At 40.0% G+C, this 11,792-nt stretch overlaps 1 long non-coding RNA gene across 1 annotated transcript; it reads left to right on the forward strand.

Moving 5' to 3' along the window:
• The first annotated feature begins 1,006 nt into the window (after positions 1 to 1,006).
• Positions 1,007 to 11,464, forward strand: LOC143155947 (uncharacterized). Its single transcript, XR_012994515.1, has 3 exons — positions 1,007 to 1,120; positions 2,974 to 3,082; positions 10,909 to 11,464. It is a non-coding gene; the product is annotated as an uncharacterized LOC143155947 (long non-coding RNA).
• The last annotated feature ends 328 nt before the right edge of the window (positions 11,465 to 11,792 follow it).

Genomic DNA, 11,792 nt, shown 5'->3' on the forward strand with positions numbered 1-11,792 from the left:
CTACTTCATGCACTGCCTTTCATTAAGGGCAGCACTCCTCTTTCCCTTTTACCGCTCTACCACTCCTTTTCCTCTCCCTCCTTTTCTTTCTGCCACAGGAACTTTTCTCCTTCCCTCTACTGCATTCTTCCCCCTCTTTCTCATATTTTTCATGTTTCTGCTTCTCTGTTCTTCTATTTCCCTTTCACTACCTGTGCCCTTTAACTGAATTCTCTCTCACTTCTTTCTTCTCTGTACGACATGCCAAATTCTTCATCTTTACCTTAATCTGTCCATACCCATCCACAACCTACGTGCTGAGATTTCTTCTGGCTGTATTTTCTCCCACTGGTCACTCCACTGTGATTTCTCCCCATCCAGTTAAGTCCTTGACCCTACAGCCATAGCTGGGATTACATAGTGCCCTGAGATTCAGATTTATGGAGTCTAGTGCTGTCTGCAAAGCTTTCTGCAATCCGGGAAGTAGACGCTAGCTGGGAACTCAGATGGACTGAGCTTGGGACAGTCTGAGCCAGGAATGGTAGTGGTAGGCAGTAATGGTAAATGAGAGCTCAGCAATGTTCTTCCTAGTGTTAATATTCTCACCCACAAATTCTGTCATGCCTTCACTATACCCATTATCAAAAACTGCTGCTGTAGGTGAATACGCTCTTGGAGTAAGATTCATGATGTCTTTCTCCTTTTCTCAAAGCCAGGGACACAATTTTTCTTTCTTTCATCTCAGGAAAGACACCTTCAACAAAGGTAAAGGACAATACACAAGGTAACCAAAAAGAGAAGTAAAGGGAGCAGGAAGCAGTTGCAACAGGAAGAAACAAGTCAGAGAGAGAGAGAGAGAGAGAGAGCTGAGTGTATCTCCACACAACAGTTGTAGCGTCACCATATCTCATGGAGACACACTTAGCTTCCCATAATGAAAGCAGCTTGCATTGCGTGGGTGCCAAGTGCATGGATGCTAGAAGTTGTCTCCCTTTGGCCATCACGTGTTTGCTCTTTGCAGGGGGAACAAGACAGCTTGGGCCTTCTCCAGCCCAGCCATGGCTTTTGAGGGCCTCCTTTCCCAGCATCCCTGCTGCATCCTACTGCTGATAGAGGATTGTGAGCGTGAAGCGCTTTGCAGGTATGTGGTAAGGATATGTTTAGACACACACACATGCATACACACATATGCACTTGCACATTTTTTCGCACCATTGTTTGCACATGCAAAAAATTGCAAATTAAAAATTAAAAGGGAACGGGGAGTCCACAACAAGTAAATCACATAATTGGCCCCAGCCCGTACCCTCAGGAGAGGTAGAAGGTAGGACTTACAACAAGGAAATGGAGCTCATGCCGTTTTTGCTAAATGAGTAACTGCAAGTAACAAAAGCAGTAGTTTTACACCTGCGTGGTCCAGTCTTTGAAGAAGTCTCTGGATTAAAGCTTCAGATCAGGCATCCAGAATATCTTGAGCTTGTTCTCGTGAGTAGCTATTTTACCCACAAGGTGGGTGCATTTGAAAAATCTGTACCTTTGAAAATCTGTATCTTCGCTCAAGGGCTCTGCTTCACAGTTTCAGGTTAGTGATCAACTCAAGGAGATGCTTCAAAGTTAAACACTTTTTTTAAATAATCATGCAATCCTGAAACGGGGAAGTGCAAGATAGGTGCAAATTATTACTTTCTCCCAGCTCAGGGTGACCGAAGTCTTCAACACACTTGCATACAGACAGGAATATTAACTATTGCTACTCATAGGGGATTCTCTGTTCACACCAGTTACAGAATGGCTTTGGGGTCATTCATGCTGCCCTTCTAAATATTTTTTTTATGGCAATACTGTCAAACAACTACAGAATTTACTGCTGCTTAGCCTGAAAGGGAACTGTTTCTCAGAATGGGGAACTTGGGGAAGATGTTTTCACTCAGCTGGAAGCTTTATGGGGCAGATTTCATCCATGGTCCAGAAGTAAATGTCAGCTCCCTTGAGATTTTGGAACTCGATGTGTGTTCAGCCGCAGAAATCAGGTGATGAACCAGAACTTCAGACTCTCAGAAACCAAACACTTTGTGCTTCTGAGAGGTTGGGTTTGTTTTTATTTTTCCTCCATTTTTTTGCCTTTTTCTTTAATTTTGATGGATGATGTTTTGTTCTGCAGTGAGTTTTAATGTGTGTCGCTGTGGAACAATTTCAATTGTCGAAAACAACAACAACAAAAAGCAATATTTCAATATTTCTCAAGAAAAGGCTTCAAAGGTTTCAGATCTTTTTAAAATGTTTCTGCTTTATTTTGACGTGGCATAAAAGTTTTGTATGCATTCTCGCATCCGCTATTGTGACAGCTGTATTTAATGAGTGCAAAATGATCAGAAAAACATCCTTTACTGTGGGTTGCCATTGCCAGCAGATGACAGGAGAGAGGCAGTACTGTAATAAGAGACGCGATGAAGTAGTTCATACTACTACTGATGAGGTATTTCTAACTCAAATGCCTAGCTATGCCTTTTGAAAATAATGCGCTGGTCACTACCTGATAGCTTCACCAGATTTTGCTTCTGAGTGCGTTTTGAAATAAAATTGTGCATCCTTAGCCTCAGGTCATGAAGTGGTTGGTTGCGACATATTATTTGTGGATAACACAGTCAGTTTCCCTAAGATGAAGAAGATAAGGTCCTAGTCTTGTCTATAAATACCTGCTTTTCCATCAAACTGATGCTAAGCATGAAATGCAGATCCACAGATACGCTAGAAATCAAACATACACAATACGTTTGCTTTCTATTTTATATGCATATTTAATATCAGAGTATTTTAGTTCAAATTGGAGACAGTATAAAAAAAAATCTAAATGGATTTGAAAGGCAGGGTATTTCTTTTTCAAGGCTTTGTCGTTCCTGACTTCCTCTGGTGACTGTTAGCTTATCATGCCTTTGTACAGCAGATCTAAGTATTTCATTCTCTCTTGTGTCTCCATATGGTACCATTTCCCAGATAGTCTTCCTTTGGTCACAAGATGACAGTGAGAATGGATTGTCAAACTGGACCACTATGACAATTTACTCTGGGGGAGAAAATCCTGTGGGTGTTTAGAAGATTTACTGTAAGTTATATTTGATTAACTTATCCTACTACTGACAAATAATTAGGTCAGCAATTAATTTTAAAATGCAAATGTGCTACAGGCCTTCATGTTTTAAGAAATTCCCTTTGTCTTTAGTTTTTACTTGTGTTAAAGTCTTAATGGATTTAGCTGGGTGAAGGAACAAAATTATGTTTTCTAATGCTCTATTTACTAGGTTGAGTTGGACTGTTTTAGCAAATATTGACTGCAAATGTTTATTCAGAAATGATCGTGTGTGGTGGAATTTAATGGAATAAGAAAAGAGCAGAGTAATGATGAACCAGTCCTTTAAAAATATATGTATTTTCACACTTCTGCTGCAAAATATTTATCTACATTCATGGATTAGAAACAGAAAGACAAACCAGAGGGTCAGGAGCAGACCGTGGTAGCAAAGTCATTAGTACCTGCTTAAGCAGTCTAAGAAACCGGGGTATATCAGAAAGAAAAGATGCTTAATATTGCTACAAGTGTGGCTCAAAAAAACCTATCTGCCAGCCTATCTCAGGGACTTTATTATTAAACAAACACAGATTAAAGGCTCAGCCCTTCCCAAGAGAAGCTCAAGGGAGTTTTCTGTTGACTTTAAGGGAGTGAGGCCCCTAAGTCTAAGTCTAAGTTTTCTGTGATTAAAATCACGCAATTTTTTAGAAAATATTCAAAATATGCAGCTGTAAACAAACCCAATCAGCTAGCCTGATATAAAATCGGAATGAATTTACATAGGTGACAGACTTATATTAGAATTTCCTAACAGTTTATTTGCTTAATTGATTCAAGTCAAGAAGGAGAGCATCCGCTCTAGAATTGGGTGAGGGGTTCTTTGTAAAAAAATTTTACTGACCTTAAGAAGAAGTTTTAAACAGATCATGACACATTTTTTATGCTTAACTATGCAAGCCACTTTGGATGAAATAATGATAAAGAAAATAAAAAGTCAGGATTTCTTTTTTGATACAAAATGGTACTTTTACATCACATTTGCTTAAATCCCTAATGCAAATAATTACATGAGGAAAAAAAAAATCCAGAAAACAGATAAAACTAAACATTACATTTCTAGGAGAGTTTTCTTTTAGAGGGAAAAACAAAAGAAGAATTGTATGGGGTCAAAATTATGTCTCACCTACACAGACAAATCTTGGTTTCGAATCTCCTCCAAAGGATTACGCCCAGGACCCTCTTTCCATCTTAAGCAGTATTTGAAGAAATTTCACCAGGTAGGAGCGGGCAACACAAGGCCGAAGCTTCATTTTGAATGAGGGACAATCTCTCTCTTTCTCCCCAGAGCTGTGGGAGAGAAAATCAGAAATGTAACTGGATACGAGAGGGCTAAGCTAAGCTGTTGGGAGCTCTGCAGACAGAAGTTTTCTTGTAAGATACAGGCAGTGTTCGTGCTGCTCAGCTGAGCACTGGGCATGGACCCAGTTAAAGCACCACATTTCAAGAAAGATGCAGCTGCCTTCAAGACTGTCCAAAGGAGAGGAATGGGAATGATCAGAAGTTTGGGAGATGTGACCTGCAAGAAAACCTGAACTGGGGTGATTTCATCTCCAGAAGAAGAGAATGAGTGGACATAAACAACAAAGACTTCAAATTTGAAAAACTTTCTGCAAAGAGGCAGGGAAGACTTTGTGTTTCAGGTCTACAGCAGAATGAGAGAAGGTAACAGCCCTACATTGAAACAAGGGAGATTCGGGTCAGATGTTGGCAAAAACTTTCTGACAGTGAAGACATTGAAGCTGTGGAAGCGATTGTCTGTAGAGAGTCTGGAGTCCCCCTCACTGAAGACCCTTGAGAATAGGCTGGGCAAACTACTTTCCAAAATAATGTGAATATAGTTTCTGGCTGAAAGCAATCCCTTATTATTACAAAGTTATTACACTGATATTTCTTAATTGACTTTAAGAAGCTGATGGAACTCCTACTTTTGTGGTAGTATAAAATAAACTTCTAAATTAATCTAGGGCAAGAAACGTACAATGAATGCCCAGCACAGCTGCCAGCAACTGCAGCAATTGCAGATGGGGTTTATCTGCAGAAGCAGGACAGATAGAATGGTCTGCATGACCAAAGTTGAGCTCATTAAAATTTTTAAAAAATTTTAAAAATTAATAAATGCTTTCAGTGATCAGTAAGCTGGCATTAAATACTATAACATAAAGGAAGTCAAAATGCCAGAACTTCATCATGGAATTTGAGGTTTATTCAGCAGCTTTTAGGATCAGAGTCACTATGACTGTGACCAAGCAGAGAGGTACGAGGCAAAGCAATCTCAGATTCTGGCCCAATGGTGGTATAACAGCAATTTGGTAAAGATACACAGAATGCAACTGGAAGAATGCAAGTTTGAGTGAGAATGATTATTTCTTCCAGATAGTTTCGTTTATTTAATGAAAAAATAAATAAAATTCACATTAATAGAGCACTTCACTCAAATTTGAAAAAACTAATAAATGTCTCATAGGTCGTATTGTTTAAAACATAAATCTTTCAAATCAGAATGATCTCTGGAGCCAACTGCAAGAGTGTTAAAGTACCTATCAAGCTACAAGGAATCTTAAAATATTGTCACACTCCAAAATTAGGACATTTCAAGATATTTTATTAATGCATTTGTATCTGTTTACACTGAAGCAACGACACTAAATATTCTAGCTGCTTTACAAAAGCCTTCTGCTGGCTTCCCTTCCCTTAGATGCTTGTGTGCTATCGTTCTCTCTTTGTTTCAAACAGGGAGTGACACATCCCACCTCACGCAGTCTGTTTTTCTCTCTTTCTGTCATCCTTGGAAACGGCGGGATTTTCCTTATCCTGTAAAATGGTGACTGAGGATTGTGAGGATCAGAGGGGCATTTCTCTTGGGATTGCCAGGCAATGGCGTAGGCCTGCCGAGTATTTGTTCCTCCTGTCATCCACTCTGAAGGGCATAATCCCAAGGAAATCAGTGGGGAGTTTTAATATGGACTTTGAAGGCCAGATATGCCTAAGAATATAAAGGTGATTAAAAAACAGTTCTACTGAAACCCTCTCAGCAATCTGGGGCTTTTCTTTGAACAAGAAACCAAAATAAAAATGCCTTTCTTTGTTTTTCGTAAATATCAGATGACAAATCTTAGACTTTTCTTATGGCCCAAAGCACATTTGACATACAACTGCAAATGGTTGTTTCCAACTTCAGGTGAACTTGTTACGCTAAATCCTCCCAGTGGTGTCATTTGGATCCCAAGTGTTGTTTTGAAGATGGCCCAATTCTTTTCTCACGTGGTTTCAACTTCAGTGAGACCTGATCCTGTGTATGTAAACAGTGGTACAACTGTCTTCTTTTAAATAAGTGGAATTTGCACGCTTTACAAAAAAGTTTGACTTGACAAACTTTAAAAAAAACCCTCTTATCTAACATTCTGCTTTGATAAAATTTTCTCTTTGGCATAGTATGGCAATGTAAAAGGTCCCTATTTTGTATAACATGGCAAAGGCAGACTCCACAGCCTGCCCGGTGTCATCTCAAAGCATGTATCCCATCCGCACCCTGCAGCAGCCCCACAAGCTTTCTTTGGGTGTCCCCCGGCTGCTGGGTTCCAGGCACTTGGCCTCCCTTTGTTTCAGGGTCCAAAAGGAGGCACAGACTCCAAAGGACCTCCTGCCTTTCCGAACATGCTCTCAGCAGAGTGAGGAGCAAAGGGGTAGCTTATCACTCTTGAAAAACCCCTTCAGCACTCCAAAAACCCCACTGTAAGTGTCATAACCGCTTGCTGGCACCAGCATCACTTTTACAACTACCACTGAAGATGCTGAAGAGTAACAGAGAGAAGAAAGATGCCTTAAATCAGATGGGATGCTTTGGTTTATTGAGGAATAGTATAACCACACACAAGAGCCAACCAGCAAAGAAGCAAGAGTAGGGAAACAGAGGGGAATTCATTACCTGGAAATCACGCACGCTGGTTTGGGAAAGGAGGCGAGGGGAGCAGCTCCCTTTCCCTCAGAAAACAAATATTGCAGCATCTTCATCCTCATAGCAAATGAATAAGTATGAAACCTTGAGCACGATTAGCTTAGTGCTGCTCTCTTCTTTACCCAAGCCAGCCACCCATGACAACTGAGCCAGTTAGAGAATCCCAACCGTCAAAAGGAGGAAAAAAAAAAAAAAAGCAAACCCAAATCTCACACTCCACAGCTGCAGGCATCGTGGAAAAGTGCCTCAGGCCCCATGCATGTGACTTCACAGCAAAACCTAGAGCCAGCCCTGAGGGGTCTGGTACAGAGAGCAAAGTAATGCGACTGTGATTAGGATGTGTAGAAATTAGAAGCCCTCTTGTTTTAAGAAGGTGGGTTATCTACTGAGCCTGCTCTACGCCTCTTTCAACTGTACTGTGGTGAACAAAGGCTGTCTGTAGAAGATGCTGTATTTCTCTACCCAGTCTATGTCACTTAGAGCTTTTTATGCTAGACTGGTTTTAAAAACTTCAATTTAAACCAACATGAAAGGTCCTTAAACAGTAAATAGCATATTATATCAAAAACAAATAGATTAAAAAGTGAACATCCATAGCCAGTATATTTCTTTCCAGAAGAGTTTCACTTTCCACACTAACTAAAACTGTAAGACTGGCAGATCTGGGCCAGAGGTTTGTAATGGGCCTTTTACTTTTTTTTTCTTCCCTCTCCAGTGATAAATAATCAGTTTTAGAGAATTGATAAAAAGAGACAAGAATGAAAAGTGGGTATGACACATTTATGAGACGGATTTTTCATCTGTTTCTTAAATACAGCACCTTTATTTCAGATCGTATTAAAAAAAGAGACGGGAGAGCCACCCAATTTATGTTGTGCTGCAGTAGTGAATACATATGACTATACGGAGTATAGCCTGAGAGAGCAAGGAAATTCGCCAAAAATTTCCTGACAAGTTGAAAAAACTTATGTTATCATTCAAGAGTCATTTATTTAAAAGCGAAAAATAAAAAACAGGCCACATGACTAGAGACAGCAGAGGATAAAAACACATTGTTTCCAGACAAACCCCCATCAAAGACTTATGACTGGGGATTCTGAAGTCAGAATATCTTCATATTTTAAATTTCCATGAGCACTTTCAAGAAAAGCTGGAGTTCTGCTATACGACTTGCTACACACCTTCCACTACTGATTGATAACAAGAAGCAGCATTAGCAGTATTTTTCCCCCATCGTTCCTCTGAAGCTAATGGAGTCGAGGATTTGTTACTTGATCTAATGGCAATAGCTTTCCAATAGACATGCACAGAATCATTGATTAGTTTGTCCTCTCCTTGTTTGCATTGGAACACTGTTCAATTTACACCAATTAAAGAATGCTTGGTTTGTGTATTGAAGAATAATTAAGGGATGGAATTCCCTAAAGGCTACTAAAAATGACATCTGACTGGATTGGTGATTACAGCATGAAGGCAGCATTAGTATTTAAATAGTTTGACTGCTATATAAAATCATTACAGCATCTCACCATGAAAAAGAGCATTAGTTAATTTTGCCTATAACAAAATTAGTTGTATGTATTTGCCTGGTCACTTTAAGTAAATTTGACAAGCCTAATCTTAAAGCAAGCATTCCAGGTTTGGTGGAAGGAGCAGATAGAGCACTGTTTAAAGTAATCATCGTGATAGATACGTATATAATCTTCAACCAAAATACAAATATGCACAAATGAATAGCAGAGCTTTGCCAGAGATGCTCAAATCAAATTTAAACATTAAAAACACATCGGTTGCTGAAACTGAAAATCCAAGGGTAACTGACATGTTAATTATACAACAATCAACGTTTCACAAACTGTAAACACACAAGAAATCCTTATTTGTCTGCCACTGTGGTTCTCCAACTTTTAACACCCTTTCCAGCACTGCATGGAACAAGGCATCACGGGAAGCCAACAGGCATGGTGGAAGGAGTCATCTTTGCGAGTAGGACTCCCCTATGAAATAGCCCAAAGAGTTAAAAGAATTGGAGTAGCCTAGCACATCCACGCAACGCTTCCTCAGACTTCTTTGGAATACAAGGTGGAGGAGAGGTTTATTCTTGAAAATACATTTGAGGAAAGAGGGCTTTTTGTCTTCTATTTAACTTTCTCCTATGCATATTAAATTCTATCTCCTAGCCTTAGATTATAATATCTACAGTAATGATCTATCCAAAATGTGACAGTAGCATTACTGTAACATAAACTGCTCGGGGCCATTCCTGGAGTGTGTTTACCTTTCCATAGCCTACTTAATATAGTGTGTTTGTTTTACTAAACTTAGATACCATAGTATATTTTATAAGGTCATCCGCCTGCTTCAAGACCTCACATTGCAGCTACTATCCTTCCTATGAGAATTTATGCAGTTCCGCTTGAAAGGTTGTCAACACCCTCTTTAATTCATTAAAGGTTTCTCTGTGAAGGAACATAAGGGGAATGAGACTTATTAGCATGTCTACATTGTGCAATGCACAACTGTGTTAAAGATGCCCAAGCTCCCAAGCCCAAGTTCCAAATGAGGTGATACATCTGCACAGCACAATATGCCCTTATTTGTGTGGCTCAGCACCCCTGGCCAATCTGCAGCACCTCTTTGCGGATCAAATTAGGCTGGGCGCCATGCTGTTCTCGTGACTATGCCTGGTTCTACAGGTCGCTTATGGATATCTTCACTGCACCGTGTTCCACTGCATGGATCTGCCCTAAAACTAGGTTTGGGACAGTACACTTCATCAGAGAGTACAACCACTGACTTTCCATGGGGTTTTGTTCCAACTTTTAAAAAGTCTTCTGTTCTGGCTTTTGTTTTCAAGTTGCACAAGTAGTTCTCGCTTCTGTACTAGACCTCCTGTTGGGATCTCCCACTATAATCTGCCTGACTAGACCTTGGGCTTTCAGGAGTGAGACTAACGCTTCCTTTCAATGAATAATCTTCTTTTGCAGCAGGGCTGATATAAGGGTGTATTCTTCCCTCCACCCATGAGAAGAATGTCCATTAATTTCAATAGAAACTCTCCATGCAGAAAAGGGAGAACTGTGCCCTGGGGAACATTCATGGAAGATTAATGGTGGGGAGAGAAAAGTGATACAGTACAGGCAGAACAAAATCAGAACCCACCACACAAATAAAACCGGACAAGGGTTCATTTTTTAAAAGTCAGTCAGAACGGCAGGAAGGCTTTGAAAAAAATCAGGGCTGTTTCAGTGCACTTTTGCATACATTGGCTTTCAGGAGACATGAATAGAAACCTAACAGTAACTCTTTTTTCATACCTCCTTTCACAGGTCTCACTGGCAAAGAAGGATTTAGCACTTAATTCCTGTACTTTTATGTGGCAAATTAGGAATTTGCACCTTAAAAGGAAATTGCTTTTCAAACTCCCATAAATTTTGGATTTTATTTTTTTAAATGGTAGAAAACATTCCCTACCTTCATCCCAACACATAATAAATAGCACTCTCCATTACTTCTCCTCAGAAAGGTGTAGGAAAGTAGACCTGGCCAAAGAGAAGTGTTTATCATTCCTTCTCAGGAGAGGCTAAGGGTCTAGAGCGTGTCCTTAACCATTTTGTCTCCTCAGTCGTTTTTAGTTTAAACTCACGCATTGCTCTCTTTATCAAAATCAAGTGCCCATTGAGGAAAATAATTAACTTGAGGCTTAGTCATTTGATGAAGTAGGGCCCACCGGCATTGAATAGCCCAGACCAAAACTGGAATATGAACAGAGTTGCAATGTGTTTTATTTTTCAGTTTAACATTGGCTAAAAGTAAAATCCCTACATCATTTTTGTCATCATTTTAGGTAACAACTGGTTGGTTTGCGACTGCACCAAAACAGGAGAAGGTTGGTGAAGCAGACTGGTCTAGCACAAGAACATGCAGCAGACAGTGGTGGTGACTCTCTGGGAGGACACACTGAAGGTGTGGATGGTTCTGCTGACCCCAACACAAGGTCCCTTCTCTGGGAGGCTTGAGAGTGAGGTGGCGCCCACCGGAGTGGAACAAAAGACATGATTAGAGCACCTCTGAAGTGTTTTTCTTCATGAAGACAAGGCAAGACCGAAAGACAAGGAAGTGCGACCCAGTGAAGTGTACTCTCACAACGTGGCACTACACTGACAACCATGGCTGTCAGCAAAACACCCGCTGTTCTGACTGTTGACACCCAAGTGAAGATAAGCTTACAAAAAGGTTAGTACACATCCTGACTTGATTTATTTTTGAGTCATTTTTAGCCCAGTTTCTTCCTCTCCACTCTTCCTAGAACAACAAAAGGCCAGAGGCAGGTGTTGGGATGGCACTGGTTTTTCTAATTTAACCTGTGAGGCACCGTAAAAAAAAATCAATGATCATGGAGCATGCTCTGGATTTGTCTAAGCGTAAGTGACTCAAATACTAACATGTGAATTTAGTAAAGTTAGAGTCTGTGGAGTGGAGATAAATTACAGCAGCAATTGAAGCTGAATGTGATATAAAAATCCAACCAACAGAAGACTGTCTGGAAACAATTATTCAGAAAGCTGCTGACCCTCTATTTCTTTAAAGAGTTAAACATTTGGATTGGTTAACTGACAGCCACAATAATAGGCATATGCTCTAATCTTTGATCCGTAGCTGAATTTGCAACTCTTTGTATGAGAAGCAGATCACATAGATTTGCATATTTTTAAGGATCTATAGGGAGAA

This window comes from Aptenodytes patagonicus, chromosome 1 (genome assembly GCF_965638725.1).
Source record: "Aptenodytes patagonicus chromosome 1, bAptPat1.pri.cur, whole genome shotgun sequence".
NCBI classification, from domain to species: domain Eukaryota; kingdom Metazoa; phylum Chordata; class Aves; order Sphenisciformes; family Spheniscidae; genus Aptenodytes; species Aptenodytes patagonicus.